Source organism: Dendrobates tinctorius, unplaced genomic scaffold, assembly GCF_039654945.1.
Source record: "Dendrobates tinctorius isolate UK_male_01 unplaced genomic scaffold, ASM3965494v1 ptg000011l, whole genome shotgun sequence".
Classification (NCBI taxonomy): domain Eukaryota; kingdom Metazoa; phylum Chordata; class Amphibia; order Anura; family Dendrobatidae; genus Dendrobates; species Dendrobates tinctorius.
Window position 1 is genome coordinate 41,680,716 of NW_027361679.1, and position 22,337 is coordinate 41,703,052.

General features: G+C 41.2%; 1 protein-coding gene across 2 annotated transcripts in view; it reads right to left on the reverse strand.

Moving 5' to 3' along the window:
• ARHGAP24 (Rho GTPase activating protein 24) overlaps positions 1 to 22,337 on the reverse strand; it is a 1,321,765-nt gene that overhangs the window by 795,527 nt on the left and 503,901 nt on the right. The window contains exon 1 of one of the 2 annotated variants that reach the window (XM_073541605.1): positions 14,048 to 14,334. The exons of the other annotated variant lie outside the window; for it this stretch is intronic. The gene's annotated coding sequence lies outside the window, so the exon portion shown is untranslated. Of the gene's footprint in view, positions 1 to 14,047; positions 14,335 to 22,337 lie in introns of those variants that run through there. 2 annotated transcript variants of the gene reach the window in all.

Sequence of the window (22,337 nt, forward strand, 5' to 3'; positions counted from 1 at the left end):
TAGTAACTAATTATTACCATATTATATTATTAGTTATTACTATGTGCGGTATGCGGTAATATATTACCATATTATATTATTAGTTATTACTATGTGCGGTATATTGTACTATATTACCTTATTATATTTAGTACAATATACCGCACATAGTAATAACTAATAATATACTATGGTAATATAGTACGATATACCGCACATAGTAATAACTAATAATATAACATGGCAATAGTACGGTATACAGCACATAGTAATAACTAATAATATAACATGGCAATAGTACGGTATACAGCACATAGTAATAACTAATAATATAATATGGTAATATAATACCGCATACCACACATAGTAATAACTAATTATTACCATATTATATTATTAGTTATTACTATGTGCGGTATGCGGTATTATGTTGCCATATTATATTATTAGTTATTACTATGTGCGGTATATCATACTATATTACCATATTATATTTAGTACGATATACCGCACATAGTAATAGCTAATAATATAATATGGCAATAGTACGGTATACAGCACATATTAATAACTATAATATAATATGGTAATATAGTACGGTATACTGCACATAGTAATAACTAATAATATAGTATGGTAATATAGTACAGCATACAGCTCATAGTAATAACTAATAATATAATATGGTAATATAGTACGGTATACTGCACATAGTAATAACTAATATGTTAATATAGTACGGTATACTCCACAAATAATAATCAATAACATAATATGGTAATATAGTATGGTTTACCGCATAGAGTAATAACCAATAATATAATACGGTAATATAGTACAATATACAGCACATAGTAATAACTAATTATATAATATGGTAATGTAGTTTTTCTAATAATAGGTAGCAGTATACTAATATATTACAGTAATTCTGGAGAGTTCATTATTGAATATGAATTATGTCTAATGCTGGGAAAGAATATTTGTAAAGGTTTCATCATATCTTTAGGGCACCTACTCTTTTCTTTGCTGTATAAAATTCTCCTCTTTGCTTTCAAATGGAAATGATATCCACAGCATCCAGAGCCTGGAGCTGAAAACAATCCAGACAGGTGCAGTGAAGCAGATTTTGCTTTCTATCTGCTCTCATTAATAGATCGTTATAATTTCTCTCACTCCTTGCCATAGAATCTATAGAAGCTCCTTTTTTGTGGAGAACAGGTAGGGGAGGCGTACACAATCAGGTTCAAGCCCAATGGCTCGGACAAGTCACCTTGGACTTCATGTACAGCTGATGGAGAGAAATGGTATTTTCTGCTTATACTGGTAACACTTGTACTGCTTTATGAGGCTGATCAGATACAAGCGCTCTACGAGTCAGTCATACTTCACCATTAATAAGGCGTATGCTAATTCATATCAGCGTGAGTCCATCGCGCTATAGTAAAGAAGTGAGAATGCTCACACAATGCTGTTATAGGTGACTCTTACCATTGAGACTATTATGTCTGTATCTGTTATCTCTTTCTGTTGTTAATAAGGCACCAACATATTCAAGAGCGCTTCACATATATTGGGGGTCAAAGTCCAAATCCCCTATCAGCATTGCTGTGGGGTGTGGGAAAAAAACGGAGTGTCCCGAGGAGACCCACACAAACACGGGGAGAACATTGAACCTCCATGTATATGTGTTTGCAAAACAACCAATGTTCTAGGGGCAGATAGTCAACTGCCATTGACTTTGCTGTCCATAGACAATCCAACAGAAACTTTTATTAGATACCTAAGCAAAGAAGAAAATTTTGAGACTACTTACTATATGTTGCTGAATCTCAGTACTAACAAACCAGCATTCTGCATTAGCCAGGTCATAATGTACATTGGGAAGAAGCATTTGGTACACTGCCAAGACCTAGCTACAATGGTGAGAGTTCCCTTCAGCAGCCGGCGACTGGGATCAGCGCAAACTGCACTGCTTTTCCCAGGCACCAGTACATGTCACACGGACACACGGACTGCACATGGATGTGAAACATTGACAAGGACAGCAAACGGATGCACGGATGTTACTTACATACGGATGGCACACAAACACAGACCACGGATCTCACCAGTAGTGTTTTTTCCTGTACTGGAATCACCAGAACGTGTGAAGGAGGCCTAAGTGGAATTGTACATTATGATGAATAATTGGACTGAAAAGTGCCCATATACTATCCTTGCACAGGAGCCTTCTTATATCTGTGTACAACACTGTATATATCAAAATGGCGAACGATAAATTGCCCTTACCAGTTGCTAATCAAGGAGGGTTTTCATACAATCAATCGTTTGTACCGTATCAATTACAAATGTCAGGTGGATCCCTTTTTACCTGAGGTGATGTGTGGAGGACAAGCGAGGCGATGTCAGCAAAAAAGATGGGATCAACAACAAATGAGCAAATCAGTGCTCTTGAATTGATGAGCATGTTGGTATTGGGCAATGATTGTGAATGATCACTCAGGTAAATTATTGCCCCATTAAAGGGAACCAGTGCTCAGCAGTGGCTGGGAGCTTGTCAGACCCCATCGGAGGGGACAGGGACTGCTGCCCCGGACTCCCGAGCAGTGAAGTGGGCACCTGGACTACGTTAATGCCCCGCTCAGGACTATAAGCATCCAGACATCGACTTATGGACTTCCACTATTACTGCTGCTGCCGCTATTGCTGCTGCTGATACAGCAGTGAAAGAGCAAAAAGTTACACCCGATTTACTACATCTACTTTCTCTACTTCTTTTATTCTACAATAAATTGTTTCCCTGTTGGATTACAACTGTGTTCCTGGATCCTGATTGCCTGCACTGCAGTGACTGTGGAGAAGAGGTAAATTGCCTGGGGTTGCATCTGTCCTGTCTGTTTTATGTGCAAGGGGCCGGGGTGCTTGTGAACTGTTGCTTTAAATGAACTCGTCTGCGACCACCACCCCGTGCCACCTTGTTACAACAGCATAACCAAAGAGATTTTCGAAATCTCATGCACACACTGTTTTTTTATTTTGCATAATATTATAGATAGATAATTGACCCAGCTTAGGGGAAGGAATTTTTTTCCCTATGGAGAAAATTGGTATTAGGATCCTGACAGCGCCGATGTACAGCCTCCGCTTAGTAGGGACTCACCCGCACTGTAGGGACCCCTGGGGATCAGGACAGCCAGAAAGTATAGGTGCACAGGACCTGAGTGATGAAGTTTAGCAAGCCGGCACGGGACCTACGGTCACGTGACTGCAAGGGGGCGGGGCTTAGCGTTCTGCTTTCAGAGAAGACAGAAAACTCAGAGTCAGGCAAAACGGAGTTCATACACAGTACGGACAGCGAGGTACAGGAGGGATAAACAGACGGGAGGTCAGACAAAGCCAAAGGTCATACACAAGAGGGCGACGTGGTACCAAGGGGACGAGCAGAGAGAAGTCGGGTCACAAGCAGAGAGTCATACACGAGAGGTAGCGCAGTACAAGAGGGACAGGCTGAACTCGTAACAGGGACAGAACCGGATCAAAACCAAACAAGCAAGCAAGATATCAGGCACAAGGCACACGTATGCACAAGGTCAACTAACTCAGCCGAGGGCAGGAGTATAACTGACACCGGACCTAGGTCCAGTGAGCATTAAATAGCCGCCCTCTGCCAGGGAGAGGCGGAACAATTAACCCCCAGTCAGACCAGGACGGGCCAAAGCGAAACCCCGTCCTGGATCATGACAATTGGCTTCTACTCTGTGGGTTTTTTGCCTTCCCCAGGATCAACAATGCAGAACAGCTGCACTAAAAATAGGCTGAGCTAGATGGACATAAGGTCTTCCTTCAGCCTTCAAAACTATGTATGTTACTATGTATGTTACCTATTTTGAGCCCTACAACGTTTTTACCAAGGTACAGCATATCAATTTTTCAGCGTTTTTGCAGCACTTTTCACTTATTCCAATGAATGGATGAAAAATGCAAGATAAAATGCTGCAAGAGGCTATTGGGAAAAAGCAAAATAAATGGGCATATTGTATGCAGTGTTTTTCCTGCCAACAGTGCAGAAGAAAAAACGCTGCTGAAAATGCAATGTGTGAACATACCCTTATTGAGGATGGGGTAAAAAAAAAATGAGGGGGGAACAGGCAACCATACACTTATAGACTGTCTGTATGGGAATAAATTAAAAACTCCATTTCTATAACTTGATATTTTGCAATCATCCAAGATTATGGAAAAGGAGGATAAAAGCACCACCACAGAAAATACCGCAATAATTTATTGCTGATTTAGATCCTAATACTACAATTTCATTCTGAAGACTATTCATAGATAAGAATAAGAGGTCATCACAACCTTGTCCCCATTATTAACATACTGTACTTTTCTTATTTTTCCCAAGGTCCCTGACTAGGCATCTAGAATGCGCTGATAAAAAAGAAAAATTCTGTTCACCACTAATAACGCCAATTCCATGTCGTGCCTCAATTACTATCTAGATTATTTTTACACAGTAAAAAAATAAGTAAAAATCCAGTGATTTATTCAAATGATATCATAAGCTGCTGCTCACAGTCCTGCCAGAGACAGAAATATGATCCTAGCGGCATTTAAAGGTTATGCAGTTTGACATCTACATTGTTTTTGCACATTTCTGCTTGTAGGGAAAAGCCAGTGAAACAAAGCTGGCTGTGGACTGCAAATCACAGCTTTCCTGACATGTACAGTGAAACTGCTTACCTTTTCTTTTCTAATATACTTTCTGCCAGTTAATAGACTACCATAACAAAGCTTACAATAGTCTTTAAAATGGAGAAAAAACCTCTTCAGATTTCCTTCATCCTTTAAATACCTTGAATTTCCGTCACATATTAGATAGCAAATTTCCTATTGTAGATTTAACCTCTTAGACCTTATGCAGAAAGCACAGAAGCTACATGGGCTCTTAAAGGTTAAATGTACAAGGAGTTGACTTCACACTACAAATCAATGAGATTCTCTGGAGCACCATACAATGCTACTTCATGTTCTGTATATATGGAGTGTTATGGGGCACAATCCCCCATACATCGGACATCTGATGGTGCATGACAGTTTTTACTTTATTACAATAGAAAAAAATCTTTCTGTCGCCCAGTAGGAAATTGGATTCATAAAGAGACTGAGCAAAGATTCACTTCTATAGGTAATCTACTACTGCAGGGTACAAAATACAGACAGAAATGTATATATCTATACTTTAACACTGATTGTCTATCCTTAGGGGCCCGCCAGGTGTTTCCGGTGTTGCCCATGGTGGCAAATGCTCAGTTACAGAGCTGCACAGCACAACTCTGTCTATGGAACAGTGGTACTGTATATCCACCCCCTATTAACTTGAATAAGTGGCGGATGTGCAGTACACCGAGAACAGTTGATCGGTGGGGGTGTCCGGTGTCCCCACCAATCAGGCATTGATTATCTCTCCTAAGGATAGGCTACAAATGTTTAACATCATAAAGATATCTAAAAACATACCATAATAGATGTAGGGGATATACGTAATTATAAACTAGTCTCTCCATCATCAATAAATTGGTAACTGACATATACAACCTATAGAAAGATACAAAGTATCCAAACAACACCACACAGAACGATATATGATATTAAAATAAACACACTCCCCTTGATAAAGCAGGTCAGCGAAACACGCGTCGGGGCATTTGTGGTACTGTGTATGGTCGACTGATTACACCATGGGTAAGCTCTACACTGTATTCCTCCCCATATGGATTGACTACACTTTGTCTATAGATACATGTGTTTATTTATATATGATTCTGGATTATCCCAGCACCCATGGTTTAGAGGGTCTATATATGTTATTTTTACGCACATTCTGACCTCACTTCACTTTACCACTCTTCTCATACTTGATTAACCTCCTTCTTGGATCCTTCCAACATGTATCAGTCAAATACTTTTTGATTCATGTTTTTTAATATGTATTAATTTGTAATAATGTTTAAAGTCCCACACAACCTCTTTAAGCTTAAAAATACATAGCAAATGCAACTTGTATTAATATATTCTAAATGTGCACAGCATAAACTCAATATTTGCTATGGGTCTGGAAAGCTGTACAATTTGCATGCACTTTGCTGTTAAGGTCTATGGCATTCTTTTAGTATATTAGTAACAGAGTGCACAATAATGCAGCAGCTGTGTGAAGACAACTGCCAAGAGGCTACCAAGGGATGTTTAATGCTTGTGAAAGCAATATTACATGGTGTACAAGGTGCAGTAAAAAGCAAACAACAATAATTGGTGATTTATAAGGCCTTTTATAGTCTCTAAGCAATACAGTGGCAAACATCTTCTTAAATTCCGAGACTTGACAAAATGTGAGAAGCACCTTGTAAGGTGAAGCACCATTTTGGAGCCATTTTAAAGTTGAATATCAGCCATTTCCTAATATGATGTTAAGTGCATTATCAGAGTGACTCTTTTTACATGAAGGAGAGATCAGAATTTAAAGTGTAACTGTCCATTTTTAATTTTTATTTCATAAATCAATAGTTCACTTGAAAATAAGAAACTCTGTGATATATCTTATTAGAGAAATCATTTTCTGCCAGGACTGATCAGTCGTTTCCAAAATTCTTTATTCACAGTTAAAGCCGTATTTAGTAAAGACAGAATTTTACCTTACTGAGATAGAAGACAGTTGCTACTGATAAGATTTTATATAGAAGGGAAGAGAAGGGAGGAGCTTAAGGCAGAGCTCCTCCCTTCTTCATAGACTCTTATCAGTAGAAACTGCCTTCTCCTACCTTCTATCTCTGATAAGACATATTGCAGTTTCTTACTTTCATGTGAACTATTGATTTATGAAATAAAATTTAAAACACAGGTTACTTGCTACGATACATCATTTATTCTTAATTATGCCAGACGTATTATTCAGTGGGTCATGAGACATGAGCCATTGTTCATATTAGCCTGTATGTTGACTCTTGTATGTTGAAATTTTGAATGTTAATTGGTTGAAGGCCTGTTGATCACTTAGTGTATCAGCCACTACAATTTATTCTTCTAAACAACCTTGGAGGAAAAAGACACAGGTTAATTGAACAATCTGTGTTTTTAAATATGTTCAATGCCTGCTGATTACCCATTGTACCAGCCCTGCAGTTTATTATTCTACAAATTTTGAAGAACAAAATATCAATGTGATGAACACCAGGGCAAAGTAAGGAGGGAGGCAGTAATCTAGAATCCGAGAGTGCGGCCGCAGCTAAGTGCGAGTCGCACGAGAGCAGGACCTGAGACACGTAAACACAGGGGGAGTGGCCAGAGGTGGAGCTAACTCCTGTACGGGAGAGAAAATGAAAATGAAAGAGGGAGCCGGCGGAGCCAGGAGCGAGGTCAGACAAGCCGAGATTAGTAACCGGAGGAAAGGAGAGGCTGCTCACACTGCTGTCCATCATCTTTCTGATCTAATACTGGAGATACAGGGGATGCTGAGGTAATTAGAGGCCTCTCACACTGCTGTCCAATGTCTTTCTGATGTAATACTGGATATAACAGGATGCTGTTTGCCATGACATTATATTCATACATTAGGACACTTTTATTGCTGTGTTCATTTATATTTCAGATTAGCATACTACAATATCTGTATTTGATTCATCTTTGGAAACTTGTTGATCTTTTACAGTGTAAGGGTATAGAATTTATTTGTATATTGAGCATTTACAATGTGTCTGCATCAAGTATTCTTATATATTGGTCTTTGCATAATTTGGATTTAAATAGCACGTTATGGTTTATCACTTATTTGTGGCCCTCCATATTGTTATGAGATTGGTGCTACGTATCTTGTTTGGTTTTAAAATCATTTTGGAAGGGATTCTTTTCCAGATTTTTTTATGATTTCTCTATATTTAATAAAGATATTACTTATTTGATATTTTTGGTGTACATACAGTTTGTCTTATATGCCTATTTGAGATGTATGATCTTCCTACTGCTGTCATGGGAAATATAGCAAACAGGATTGTTAATGCCATTGCCACCGTATTATTTTGTGTGCTACACAAGCAGTAGGAAGCTTTATTAGCACATGTAGATTTGTGCATAGAATGACACTGATCAATACTGCAATGCTAGGAATTTTGCATAGATATTGGCATTATCGATCCCAGTACCCAAAACCTTCAGCTCTGTATTTATGAATATCAACTTCCTACTGTACAATACTTGTGTGTTTTCAAATTCAAGGAGTAATTTACATCTAATCAGAAGAGATGTTTGCCTGTGCAATAGATAATAATATAATAATAATAAATTTTATTTCTATAGCGACGACACATTCCGCAGCACTTTACATTTCAGTTACATTTTCAGATACAGTAGTTAGATCATCCTATGTTCCCCCTCTCCTTGCATGTGCCATCTCTCTCTGCAGGCAGCAGTACAACTTATGGAAATCTAATAGGCAAAATCTCATACGGTAAATTAAATGTTCACATAAAGGGGCTGTGCCAAGTTTAGAAGTTCCCCTCTATCTACAGGGTAGAAGTTAACTTCCTGATCAATGGAGTCCAATGACTGAACCCCCCACCAATACCAGGAATGGGGTTCTGAAGCCCCCTGCCTGCATGAAAAACAGACCAAGCATGCACACCTTTGCTCCATTCATTCTTAATAGGACCACCGGAAATAGCCTTCTTCAGCACTGCCATTGAGAATGAATGGATAGGAGGTGGGCATGCTCTGCTTCCACTCCATTTCAAAGGGACTCTTCAAGCCCTTTTCTAAAGATCGGTGCGAGTCCCAGAGGATGAACCAAAAGCTATCAAAAAGTTATCTTATGTATAGGGATAACGTCCAATCTAGGCACAACCTCTTTAATTTTTATCACATACTGAACCATCATAATTTTCAAGCTTGATCATTAGTGTGATATTTCAAAATGATCCTTACCATTGTAGCCTTTTTTTTGAGACCCTTAACCCCTTAACGGCCAAGCCATTTTGTAGGTTAAAGACCAGGCCTTAATTTTGAAATTGGACCACTGTCACTTTATGTGGTTATAACTCTGGAACGCTTCAACGGATCCCGCTGATTCTGAGAATGTTTTTTCGTGACATATTGTACTTCATGTTAGTGGTAAAATTTCTTCGATATGACTTGCGTTTATTTATGAAAAAATGGAAATATGGTGAAAATTTTTAAAATGTTGCAATTTTCAAACTTTTAATTTTTATGCCCTTAAATCAGAGATATGTCACAAAAAATAGTTAATAAATAACATTTCCCACATGTCTACTTTACATCTGCACAATTTTGGAACCAAAATTTTTTTTTCTTAGGATGTTATAAGGGTTAGAAGATGACCAGTGATTTCTCATTTTTCCAACAAAATTTACAAAACCATTTTTTTAGGGACCACCTCACATTTGAAGTGAGTTTGGGGGGTCAATATAACAGAAAATACCCAAAAGTGACACCATTCTAAAAACTGAACCCCTCAAGGTGTTCAAAACCACATTCAACAAGTTTATTAACCATTTAGGTACTTCAAAAGAATTGAAGCAATGTGGAAGGAAAAAATGAACATTTAACTTTTTTTCCCAAAAATTTTTATTTGGACACAATTTTTTTTATTTTGTCAAGGGTTTCAGGAGAAAATGAACCACAATATTTGTAGTGCAATTTCTCCTGAGTACACCAATTCCCCATGTGTGGAGGAAGACCAATCGTTAGGCACACGGCAGAGCTCAGAAGGGAAGGAGCATCATTTGAGATTTTGAATGTCAAACTGGCTGGAATCGAGAGCGGACGCCATGTCGTGTTTGGAGAGCCCCTGATGTACCTAAGCAGTGGAAACCCCCCCATAAGTGACCCCATTTTGGAAACTAGACCCCCCAAGGAACTTATCTAAATGTGTGCTGAGCACTTTGAACCCCCAAGGGCTTCACAGAAGGTTATAATGTAGAGCCGTAAAATTAAAAAATCATATTTTTTCCACAAAAATGATCTTTTCACCCCCAATTTTTATTTTCCAAAGGGTAACAGGACCCCAAAAGTTATTGTGCAATTTTTCCTGAGTACGCTGATACCCCATATGTGGGGGTAAATTACTATTTGGGTGCATGGCAGAGCTCGGAAGGGAACGAGTGCCATTTGACTTTTTGGGCTGGATTGAGATCGGACGCCATGTCGCATTTGGAGAGCCCCTGATGTGCCTAAACAGTGGAAACCCCCCACAAGTGACCCCATTTTGGAAACTAGACCCCCAAGGAGCTTATCTAGATGTGTGTTGAGCACTTTGAACCCCCAAGTACTTCACAGAAGTTTATAACATAGAGCCATGAAAATAAAAAAATCTCTGTTTTTCCACAAAAATGATCTTTTTGCCCACAAATTTTTATTTTCACAAGGGTAACAGGAGAAATAGGACCCCAAAAGTTGTGGTGCAATTTGTCCTGAGTACACTGATACTCCATATGTGGGGTGGATTCACTGTTTGGGCACATGGCAGAGTTCAGAAGGGAAGGAGCACAGTTTTGGAATGGAGACTTTGATGGAATGTTCTACCGGCGTCATGTTGCGTTTGCAGAGCCCCTGATGTGCCAAAACAGTAGAAAACCCCCACAAGTGACCCCATTTTCAAAACTAGACCCCCCATGGAGCTTATCTAGATGTGTGGTGAGCACTCTGAACCCCCAAGTGCTTCACAGAAGTTTAAAACGCAGAGCAGTGAAAATTAAAAAATCATACTTTTTTTCCACAAAAATTATCTTCAATGAGCTATAATTTTTCCATATTTCGGCCAACAGAGTCATGAGTGGGCTTGATTTTTGCAGGAAGAGCTGACGTTTTTATTGGTACCATTTTTGGGCACATAACGTTTTTTGATCGCTTTCCATTCTGATTTTTCTGTTCATTTCTTGAATGAACAAAAACCAACAATTTAGGAATGCTTTTTTTTTCCCCCTCCGTTCCGCATGTGGTAAAATTAGTATGGCAGCTTTATTCTTCGGGTCACTACGATTACAGCGATAACTCATTTATATCTTTTTTTATGTTTTGGTGTTTTTATGCAATAAAAACTTTTATAGAAAAAATATTTTTGCACCACTTTAGTCTGCGAGCTATAACTTTTTTATTTTTTTGCTGATGATGCTGTATGGTGGCTCATTTTTTGCGCGACAAGATGACATTTTTAGCGGTACCATGTTTATTTATATTCGTGTTTTTGATCGCGTGTTATTGCACTTTTTCCAAGCGGTACGATGATACTGCTTGGAAAAAGTATAATTTGCTACTTTTTTGTGTTTTTTTATGGCGTTCACTGAAGGGGTTAACTAGGGTGACACTTTTATAGATGGGATTTTTACGGACGTGGTGATACCAAACATGTGTATTTTTTTGTTTATTTTATTTTTTTTTACATAAAAATGTGTAATTTTTAGGGGATTTTTTTAGGGATTTTTTAATATTATTTTTTAATAATTTTTTTTACATTTTTTTTAAAAAATGTTTTTTTTTACCTTGTCCCTTTATAGGACTTTCACTTTCGCTTTCACTTTAAGTATAATACATTACAATGCTCCAGCATTGTAATGCATTATACTTATGCTGAAAGCTGCTGACATACATGGTCTCACCAGCTCTCCGTAGGTAAATGACCCGGAGGTTGTCATGACACCTCCGGGTCATGATGGCACAGGTCGTGCCCCGTGATTACATCGCAGGGACGCCGACCTGAGGCAGAGGGAGCCCCCTACCCTCTGCCTCCCCCTCTGAACACTACGATCACGCTCGATCACAGCAGTGAGGGGGTTAACAGCCAGGGGCGGCGGGGGCACCACTCCAAGCTGTCAGTGCAGAAGCTCAGTCACTGCAGCGCTGAGCTCCTACACTGATCGGGCAAGGAGAAGCTCAAATTTCAGCTTCTCCTGCTCATCACTGCTGTGTTTGGTCTTTCAGATTGACCGACCAATCACAGCGCTGTGGGTGCAGGGACCGACTGCAAGGATCCCTGTTCCCCTTCCTGTGCTTCTCAGCTGTCATAGACAGCTGTTGGCACTGAACTGAAACTGCGTGTTTACACGCAGTGACAGTTCAAAGGCAGGACGTGCTGAGTCCGTCAGGGTGCGGTAAGTTACCTCCTGCCATGACGGACTCTGCACGTCCATAGTCATTAAGGGGTTAATATGCAACATACATTATTTACTGATAATCGTAAGATCTCATCAATTTAAGAACATTGTGAAAAATTTTGAAGAATCAACAACCATTGTCTCAAGCAGAAAGTAAACTTAGAAGCACTTGTACAACTTTCCACAATCGGTAATCGAGCAACCACAAGGTGGAAACTACTTGTATGTCAAGCTGATTGAAACTCAGGCAAATTTTCCTGGATACAACTGAGCTTCAGTCATAGACAAGAAAAAAAGAAAAGCCCACATAGAAGTTTGCATCTGGTTGCTGGAAAGATCTGCATCTTTATTACCTGGGGGCATAACTTTGGAAAACAGGGGCCCAGAAGAAAAAGAAAAACTATTCCAGAATTGGAGGAGGTATTCAGTTTAAATTAAATTAAACTAAAAAATAAATCAGCCTTCTTTAAATCAAAAATAAAACTCCACTTGTAAATAAAACATCAAAAATTCACTTTGTGAAAGCACAAGTTCTCCGTGCCACCATGCCTGTTTTCATAAGTCTGGAGCTCTCCATTTACTGGGCTTTGCTGAATTCTTCTGCTAGGTGCTGACAAAGTCCACAGGAAAGTCTTAGGCTATGTTCACACGTTGCGCTTATGCGCCTTTTTTATGTAAAGTTTAAGCAGCATTTAAGCTGCTTACAAAAATAAAAGTTTTGCTGCGTTTTTTTCCGGCATTTTTGGTGCATTTTTTTACTTCTTTTTTATCTCTTGTGCATGCTGATAAAGTTTAGTACATAAAAAAAATATAACTCAACTTCAAAAGGTTTTGGCATCAAAAACATAGCAAAACCTGACGCCTGCACTTTTGCAGCGTTTTTTGCACTATCCATTGCTTTCAATGGGTGAAAAACGCTGCAAAGGCTGTGAAAAAACGCTGAAAGATGTGACATGCTGCATTTTGCAAATAACACAGGACAAAAAAGACGTGTGCATGAGATTTCTAAAGTCTCAAACTTTGCTGGTACTGTGAAATGCAGCTGAAACTTTGCATACAAAATTTGCATTAAAAAAGTCTTAAAAAACCCCTGCAAAAATAGAATGTGTCAACAGATCCTTAGACTACCATTTTCTCCAATGGACAATGAGGACAACCAATAATATGTAGTCAATGTGTCATATGTCGTAAAAACTGATGGTGTAATTGTTCTAGCATAGCTCACACTTTCCTACCCTGTTATTTTATGGTTACCATCACCTGGAGATTTGCTTTAAAGTCTGTGGCATTAGATTGCATGTTAACACCTCTAAAATTAGCAGAATATTTGTAATAAATATTTGACACCTTTGACGATCAATCAGAACATTTATCATCAATGGCAGAAACAATTGTTTTTTAGGAACCAGCAATATTTCCCAATACTTTCCAGCAAAGCACAACATCCCCAATGTCACCGTACACACATGGCACTAAAAGGAACATCAACCATTTTATAAATAAACACAGAGACATGTGTTACACTGACACAATTTCTGAAATATAAGAACATCATGTAGGCTGCTGTCTACACAAATTCTTCATGGATGCAAGAGCTCATATAGTAGCAGCTGCAAACTTAGCTTATGGGATCCTTTACATTATGAGCATACAGACTGTTTCTTATAGGAAAACCTAATCCTATAGGACAGGCAAAAACCTACAAAGCAAGAACAGTGGCGGTGGGCATGATGTGTACCCAGTGACACCAGCCCTTGTGGACCTTTCACTAACCCTATGGGGGAACAGAGTCCCCGGTCACCCAGACACATTCCACAAGACAGCTGCTCCTTTCTAGGGTGGCTGAAGAACTTTCAGTGTCAATCATTAAAGAATTTATTTGGAGAAACAGAAGGCGGAACACTTACCCTTTTCCGACAATGGATCAAATCAAGAGCAGCAAATGATGTCTATGATAAGTAAATCCAATTTATTGTAGCAATCCACAAGGCAAGGGGGCAATCAGATAAGTATGTCTTGTCAGTGAGATGAAGTTCTTCACATACAGCTGTGATTCATGCAGTGTGGCCATGCAGAGAGACCCCTGTGAGCCCCAGATGCAGACCCCTCTACAGGCCGGGATTAGTGCCAGGCACTTAGGCTCTATGTAGTGTGTGTGGCAGGGCACTGTCCCTGAACTTGCAAGGACTGATCGTGTGTGTGAATGTGTCACTACTCTGCACAGTGCAAGAGGCTGGGATAAGGAAGCAGGACAGCCCTCCCCGGTCTCACATTTCACAGGCAACTGGCAGCCAGTGCAATACAACTGAGGAGATGATACAGAACTCATTACTAGCTGAAAGGAGAACAGTAAAGAAAGAGGAAGGATGGAAAAATGTACTGTCAGTTACATCAGAATATGTTTCTTCCTATTTCCTTATATATAACGCCTCTTCGTATAGAGTAAAAGAAGACAAGATAAGCAAAGAATTCTCTATATGTATCTGCAACCGGGTCTGCGCGGAAGGGGGGATCACCAATGGCAGCCCCTGTTATAGCTGGATGCACATTCCGCCAAAGTGTATTGGTCAGTATTTTACATCAGCATTTGTAATCCAAAACCAGGAGTGGAACAATAAGAGGAAAAGAAACACATCACCACTTCTGTATTTATCACCCACTCCTGGTTTTGGCTTACAAATACTGATGTAAAATACTGACCAAATACTGAATGTGTGAATGTTGTTCTGTCTCCGACATTTAATTTATAATCCTGATTATTCTGCTTGTTAATGTTTACACTGTTTTTTGGCTCCATCTAGTGACCAGAGTCATAACTGCAGTGTTATTGTGTTTTACTTTCACTTTGCTGTATTTCCCTCCATTGCAGTGCATCCTGGTAAATATTGCAATGCATCCTGGTAGCCTTTTGCAAAGGATTATGTTATTTCCCTCCAGTCCACCATTTTCCTTCTGCCTGCATTCAGGAAGCATTTCATTTTTCTTCTCCCCTTGTGATAGTATCGCTGGTTTGTATTTATGTTTCCTGTATCCAATCCCTGTCTCCTAATAGCCTGCTTAGTTAGTTCTCCCCTGGTTAGCTATTAGCCCAGATGTTGATTTACATTGTATTGTGTATATATGAATCCCTGATGAACCCAGTATTGATTGTATGCATATATGTTTTGTTTGTAGTTTTACCACGCCAATGTACCACTACATTCAATAAAGCACAATTCAACCTACCGTCTCCTTATTGGACCCGGTATAGCAATTTAGCTGCCTGTATAAGCTACATGAATTCTGCTTCATTTAGTGAGGACAGAATAGTGAAACAGCGGCCATCCAGCTAGTGGGAACTCAGAGAAAGGATAGCCTTCCATCCTGCAGGGGCCAATGAAACAGCAGCCATCCAGCTAGTGGAACTCAGGGAAAAGACAGCCTTCCATCCAGCTTGCAGGAACTAGTGAAACTGCAGCCATCCACCTAGTGATATTTAAGTCACCGGCTACACAGAGACTTAACACAGCTACAGCAATCTCTGCACAGTCAAGCATTCCCCAAGACAAAATGTCTCACAAATCACACAGGACAAAATCTCTTACTTCCGTCTCCTCAAAGACTTAATCCATCAGCAGCGCGGTCGCCATTGCCCGCGCAAATGCTGAAGCTCCCAAAATGTGAGCAAGCTATGCTGAAGAAAGATGCAACTTAAATTACAGAAAGCATGCCTAGATGATCAAAGGAGAAAGGCGTAGTTAGAGACGGCACGCGTGGATGCCGCCTTAGAGAGCCTAGCAGCAAAAAGAGAAGCTGCCGCAGTCCTAGCTGAAGCAGAATCGCTAGAAGCCATGCAAAAACCCTGAGCTGCATAGCTGAAGCAGTACGTCAAATCTGAAGTTGCCACTACAAGATTCGCAACAACGCACATCTCAGTATGTTAATGAACTTCCTGATCCAAACTATAACCAAGAACACTACACATCCAGTGAAGTGAGTGAGAGTCATCATGAGGCTCAGCTCCAGGAGAACATGGAGCAAAACTCTGCTAATGACTACCTTGCCCCTCACCAGGTAACCAACGTGAATCACCTTGCTGACACACCGCACATCAGACCGAAGCAATATGACACCGGCTGGCACCACCCTGAGGATACTAAAAGGTATCAACGCACCTCACATCACTATCAGGGTGACCCATCATCAGTGTGCTCTGCTGACAACTGGTTCACAACAGAATTTGCTAAGTTCTTCACATGAAATGATCTGGGTGCCAAGGGAGTCATGAAATTCACTGACCACACTGAAGGTTACAGACCTTGGAAAGCTTCCTTCCAAAATGTCACTAGAGACTTGGGGCTACAACACAGTGAAGAGATAGACCTCTTAGTCAAATACCTAGGAGAAGAGTCAGTCAAACACGCAGTAAGGATCAGAGATATTAATATAAACCACCCTCAAATTGGCCTCAAAGAGATCTGGAAGAGGCTAGACGAGTGTTACGGCTCAGCAGAGGTAATAGAGAGAGCCTGTTCAAAAGAATCGATCACTTTCATAATAATATCTAACAAAGTTCTCCAGAAACTTAGAGAACTAAGTGACCTGCTAAAAGAAGTCTTAGTTGCCAAATATGAGGGTGACCTACATGGACTTGCATTCCTTGACACAGCCAAAGGTGTTAACCCTATACTCCAAAAGTTGCCCTACAATCTACAAGAGAGGTGGCTCACACATGGCTCCACATACAAATACAAACACAGGGTTCCATTCCCTCCCTTCTCCGTTTTTGTAGACTTTATACACAAACAAGCGACAATTAGAAACGATCCCAGCTTTGACTTTGAAATGTCATATGCCACACCGTCACCAGCTGCAAATACATGCATACCATCTATGGCAGTGCACAAGACTTATGTTTCTTCTCCAAGTTCCAATTACAGGTCTGCTGGCTGCTCCCAATCAGAGACAAAGGTACAAGAACCTGACAAGCAGTGCCCGCTCCATCAGAAGCCTCATCCTCTCCTGAAATCCAAGGATTGTAAGGTCAGTGTAAAATGCACAGAGTGTGGCACCACAGATCATATAACACTGCTCTACACCCTGGCCCACCTCCATGGAGTGCACAAAACACGCCAAATGACAGTGAGCATGGCAGGGAGGAAAGGAACACTGATGCAGCTACGCCAGAGATCATTTCACAATGTACTGAAGTCTGTAAAGGGACAATGGACAGTAGGTTCTGTTCAAAAATATGCCTCGTCAGAGTGTACCCAAAGGGTCATAGAGACAAAGCTGTAAGACTGTATGCTATGTTGGATGATCAAAGTAACCGATCCTTGGCTAGATCAACATTTTTTGACCTATTCAACATCAAAGGGCCAAGCACTCCCTACTCATTAAAGACGTGTGCAGGTACTGTGACAACAGCAGGCAGGAAAGCTACTGACAACCAAATTGAGTCCGTAGATGGACAATTCTGCCTACCACTACCTACAATCATCGAGTGTAATCAGATCCCAGACAACAGATCTGAAATCCCTACGCCAGATGTGGCAATCCATCACGCTCACTTGAAACGCATAGCACACCTTATACCGGAACTCGACCATCAGGCCCAGATAATACTGCTGTTGGGAAGAGATATCCTTACAGGTTCATAAAGTGAGATGTCATATCAATGGACTCCACAATGCTCCCTATGCCCAAAAGCTAGACCTAGGATCGGTCATAATAATGAACGTATGCTTGGGACATATGCATGCCCCATCTTCAGTGACAAGTATGCTAATAAATACATTGGAGAAAGGATGCCCATCTCTGTTTCAACCTTGTAACAATGAGTTCCATGTCAGAGAACTACCACACAGTATCCAACTGCCAAATTATCTAATACTGTAGACTTCACCCACGACAGCAGTATAATATCAGGAAGCTATGAGGATCAGTTGGGGTGCACAGTCTTCCAGAGAACTAAGCAAGACAACCAAGTAGCAATGTCAGTAGAGGACAAGTTGTTCTTAGAGGCATTGGACAAGGGACTTGTAAAAGATGAGACCAACAGCTGGGTCGCACCTCTTCCCTTCAGAACCCACAGACCACGTCTACCGAACAACAGAAATCAGTAGAATTGAGCGAAACGGGTCAAAAAATTTCAAACGTCGCCGACTTTTGGCAAAGTCGGGTTTCATAAAACGAAACCCGACCCTAAGATGAGGTCGGCCACGAGGTCGGCGACTTAAGCGCCAAAGTCGCGTTTCAAAAGTTTGTTTTGCGCTCTTTTTCAGCCAATCAGGATCCACGTACACTGTGGGCAACGTGATGACATAGGCAGGGGTCACCACCATCTTTCAGAAGAGCATGCAAGTGATTGGCTTGCTTTGGTGGGCATCACAGGGGGTATAAAAGGGAGTGCACGCCGACCGCCATGTTACTCATGCTGATCCCAGAATAGGGAGAGCTGCTGCTGATGATGATTTTGTAGGGAGAGCGTTAGGCAGGGAAGAAGACACCAAAAACTGCTTCTGCTGCTAGCGATTTTGCCTGTACAACACACCAGTCACTGTGTGTGCAGTGCAAGTGGAGGCTATATTTTGCTGGATCAGCAGTGTTGGTTGTTAGGCTGCCTTCTAAGGCTTCCGGATGGCTGCATTGCTGTTTACCCACTGCTCTGCAAACTGCTTTTTTAAAAGCAATACCAATTTTTTTTTTTGTCCTGGTGAGGTACTGAGCGTGCATTTTTTCACACCATACAGCGGTGCACACTCCTCACACAGTACCGTGTAACGGCTGTTATCACAGCCACAATGAAGCTATCTGTGTGTCACTCTGTAAGGATAAGTCGAGGACATGTTCCGTTCTTACAGACCTGCACCTTCTAGTTTTGTCTAGCTTTCAAACAGTTAAATATATTTGCTGTTTGATCACATTCAAAACTATAGAGAGACAGCGTGTGTCAGTCCGTATACTTAAAAAACACGGAGCTTGACAATTTTACGTACACCGGACAGCCGTGTACGTGCACGCTCCTCTCTCAGTACCGTGTAACGGCTGTTATCACGGCCACAGTGAAGCTCTCTGTGTGTCGCTCTGTAAGGATAAGTCGAGGACATGTTCCATTCTTACAGACCTGCACCTTCTAGTTTTGTCTAGTTTTCAAACAGTTAAATATATTTGCTGTTTGATCACATTCAAAACTATAGAGAGACAGCGTGTGTCAGTCCGTATACTTAAAAAACACGGAGCTTGACAATTTTACGTACATCGGACAGCCGTGTACGTGCACGTTCCTCTCTCAGTACCGTGTAACGGCTGTTATCACGGCCACAGTGAAGCTATCTGTGTGTCGCTCTGTAAGGATAAGTTGAGGACATGTTCCGTCCTTACAGACCTGCACCTTCTAGTTTTGTCTAGTTTTAAAACAGTTAAATATATTTGCTGTTTGATCACATTCAAAACTATAGAGAGACAGCGTGTGTCAGTCCGTATACTTAAAAAACATGGAGCTTGACAATTTTACGTACACCGGACAGCCGTGTACCTGCACGCTCCTCTCTCAGTACTGTGCAACGGCTGTTATCACGGCCACAGTGAAGCTATCTGTGTGTCGCTCTGTAAGGATAAGTCGAGGACTTGTTCCATTCTTACAGACCTACACTCTAGGGAGATTCCTATTCTGCCCAATTCTATATACACCTTGTAGTTTGTCATACACTAGCCAATTTCTGCCTGTGACATAGCGCTGTGATGTTCACTGGGCCTCACACAATCCAAAAGTGTCCAGTGTCCACAAGTGTGTGCTGAAATTCAAAATCTCCGTTATCCTCTAGTCACATTTTTCACACCTGCGACATCAAGCCTGTGACATAGCGCTTTGATATTCAGTGGGCCTCACACAATCCAAAAGTGTCCAGTGTCCACAAGTGTGCGCAGAAATTCAAAATCTCCGTTATCCTCTAGTGACATTTTTCACACCTGCGACATCGAGCCTGTGACATAGCGCTGTGATATTCAGTGGGCCTCACACAATCCAAAAGTGTCCAGTGTCCACAAGTGTGTGCAGAAATTCAAAATCTCCGTTATCCTCTAGTGATATTTTTCACACCTGCGACATCGAGCCTGTGACAAAGCGCTATGATATTCAGTGGGCCTCACACAATCCAAAAGTGTCCAGTGTCCACAAGTGTGTGCAGAAATTCAAAATCTCTGTTATCCTCTAGTGACATTTTTCACACCTGCGACATCAAGCCTGTGACATAGCGCTGTGATATTCAGTGGGCCTCACACAATCCAAAAGAGTCCAGTGTCCACAAGTGTATGCAGAAATTCAAAATCTCCGTTATCCTCTAGTGACATTTTTCACACCTGCGACATCGAGCCTGTCACATAGCGCTGGGATATTCAGTGGGCCTCACACAATCCAAAAGTGTCCAGTGTCCACAAGTGTATGCAGAAATTCAAAATCTCTGTTATCCTCTAGTGACATTTTCACACCTGCGACATTGAGCCAGTGACATAGCGCTGTGATATTCAGTGGGCCTCACACAATCCAAAAGTGTCCAGTGTCCACAAGTGTGTGCAGAAATTCAAAATCTCCGTTATCCTCTAGTGACATTTTTAACACCTGCGACATCAAGCCTGTGACATAGCGCTGTGATATTCAGTGGGCCTCACACAATCCAAAAGTGTCCAGTGTCCACAAGTGTGTGCAGAAATTCAAAATCTCCGCTATCTTCTAGTGACATTTTTCACACCTGCGACATCGAGCCTGTGACATAGCGCTGTGATATTCAGTGGGCCTCACACAATCCAAAAGTGTCCAGTGTCCACAATTGTGTGCAGAAATTCAAAATCTCTGTTATCCTCTAGTGACATTTTTCACACCTGCGACATCGAGCCTGTGACATAGCGCTGTTATATTCAGTGGGCCTCACACAATCCAAAAGTGTCCAGTGTCCACAAGTGTGTGCAGAAATTCAAAATCTCCGTTATCCTCTAGTGACATTTTTCACACCTGCGACATCGAGCCTGTCACATAGCGCTGTGATATTCAGTGGGCCTCACACAATCCAAAAGTGTCCAGTGTCCACAAGTGTGTGCAGAAATTCAAAATCTCCCCTGTCCTATAGAAACCTTGTACCTTGTTTTACATTACTATATAGTTTGTTGGATTTTGTCTACATTTCTACCAAAAATGAGGAAGGCTGGTGGAAGAGGCCGTGGAATTGGGCGGGGGTTGGCAGCTGGTATTGATGGTGTTGGTGGTGGATCTGATGGTAGTGGCAAAAGCAAAATAGGACCGAATGCAGGAGGTGTTGAGCCTGCGTCATCGTCTGGCTCCACAAGGCCTCGAAGGCTTAGTTTTCTAGGCGTTGGCAAACCGCTTTTAAAGCCAGAGCATCAGGAAAAAGTTTTGTCTTACATTGCTGACTCAGCCTCCAGCTCTATCGCCTCCTCTTCTGAAGTTGTAAAAAATAAAAGCACTGAGTCGTCATTGGAGGCTCATGTTCATGAACCACACCTTTCCTTGTGTCCTTCACCCCAACCAAGATTGGAAGATGACGCAGGCCATACTAATGATTACTCCATGGAGCTGTTTTCACATACCATGCCTGGATTATCAAGTGAAATGGTGAATTACCCAGGCCAAGATGAATCTGACATGAAGTGCACAGATGCACAGCCACTGATAGATGATTCTGCTGGTACATTCACTCAGAGCACTACATTGTCCTCGCAGTGTACAGAGCCAGATTCTGACCCTGATGAGACTCAGGTGCCCCTTACCGCACACTATACCACCATACACGGTGACACAGAGGAAGGTGCACATGACATTGAAGAGGAGGTGATGGATGACCCAGTTGTTGACCCAGATTGGCATCCATTGGGGGAAGAGGGTGCTGCTTCCAATAGCTCAGATGAGGAGGAGGAGCATCCACAGCAGACATCGACATCGCAACAGCTGTTATCTGGCAGGCCCGGAGCACTCCAAAGACAAGTTCCAAAAATCAAAAGAGTTGCTGGACAGCTTGTCCAGAGGGTCAAAATATCACAGCGTGCTAGGCCGCAAAATGTCTGCCAAAGTAGGAAGAGTGCAGTGTCCTCATGATCAGGCCAAGGTTATCTGTAAGAAGTGCGCAAAGACCTTTAGCCGATGGAAAAATCTGAAAAATTTGAATACCAGTTGCATGCTTAGACATTTAACCAGCATGCACTTGC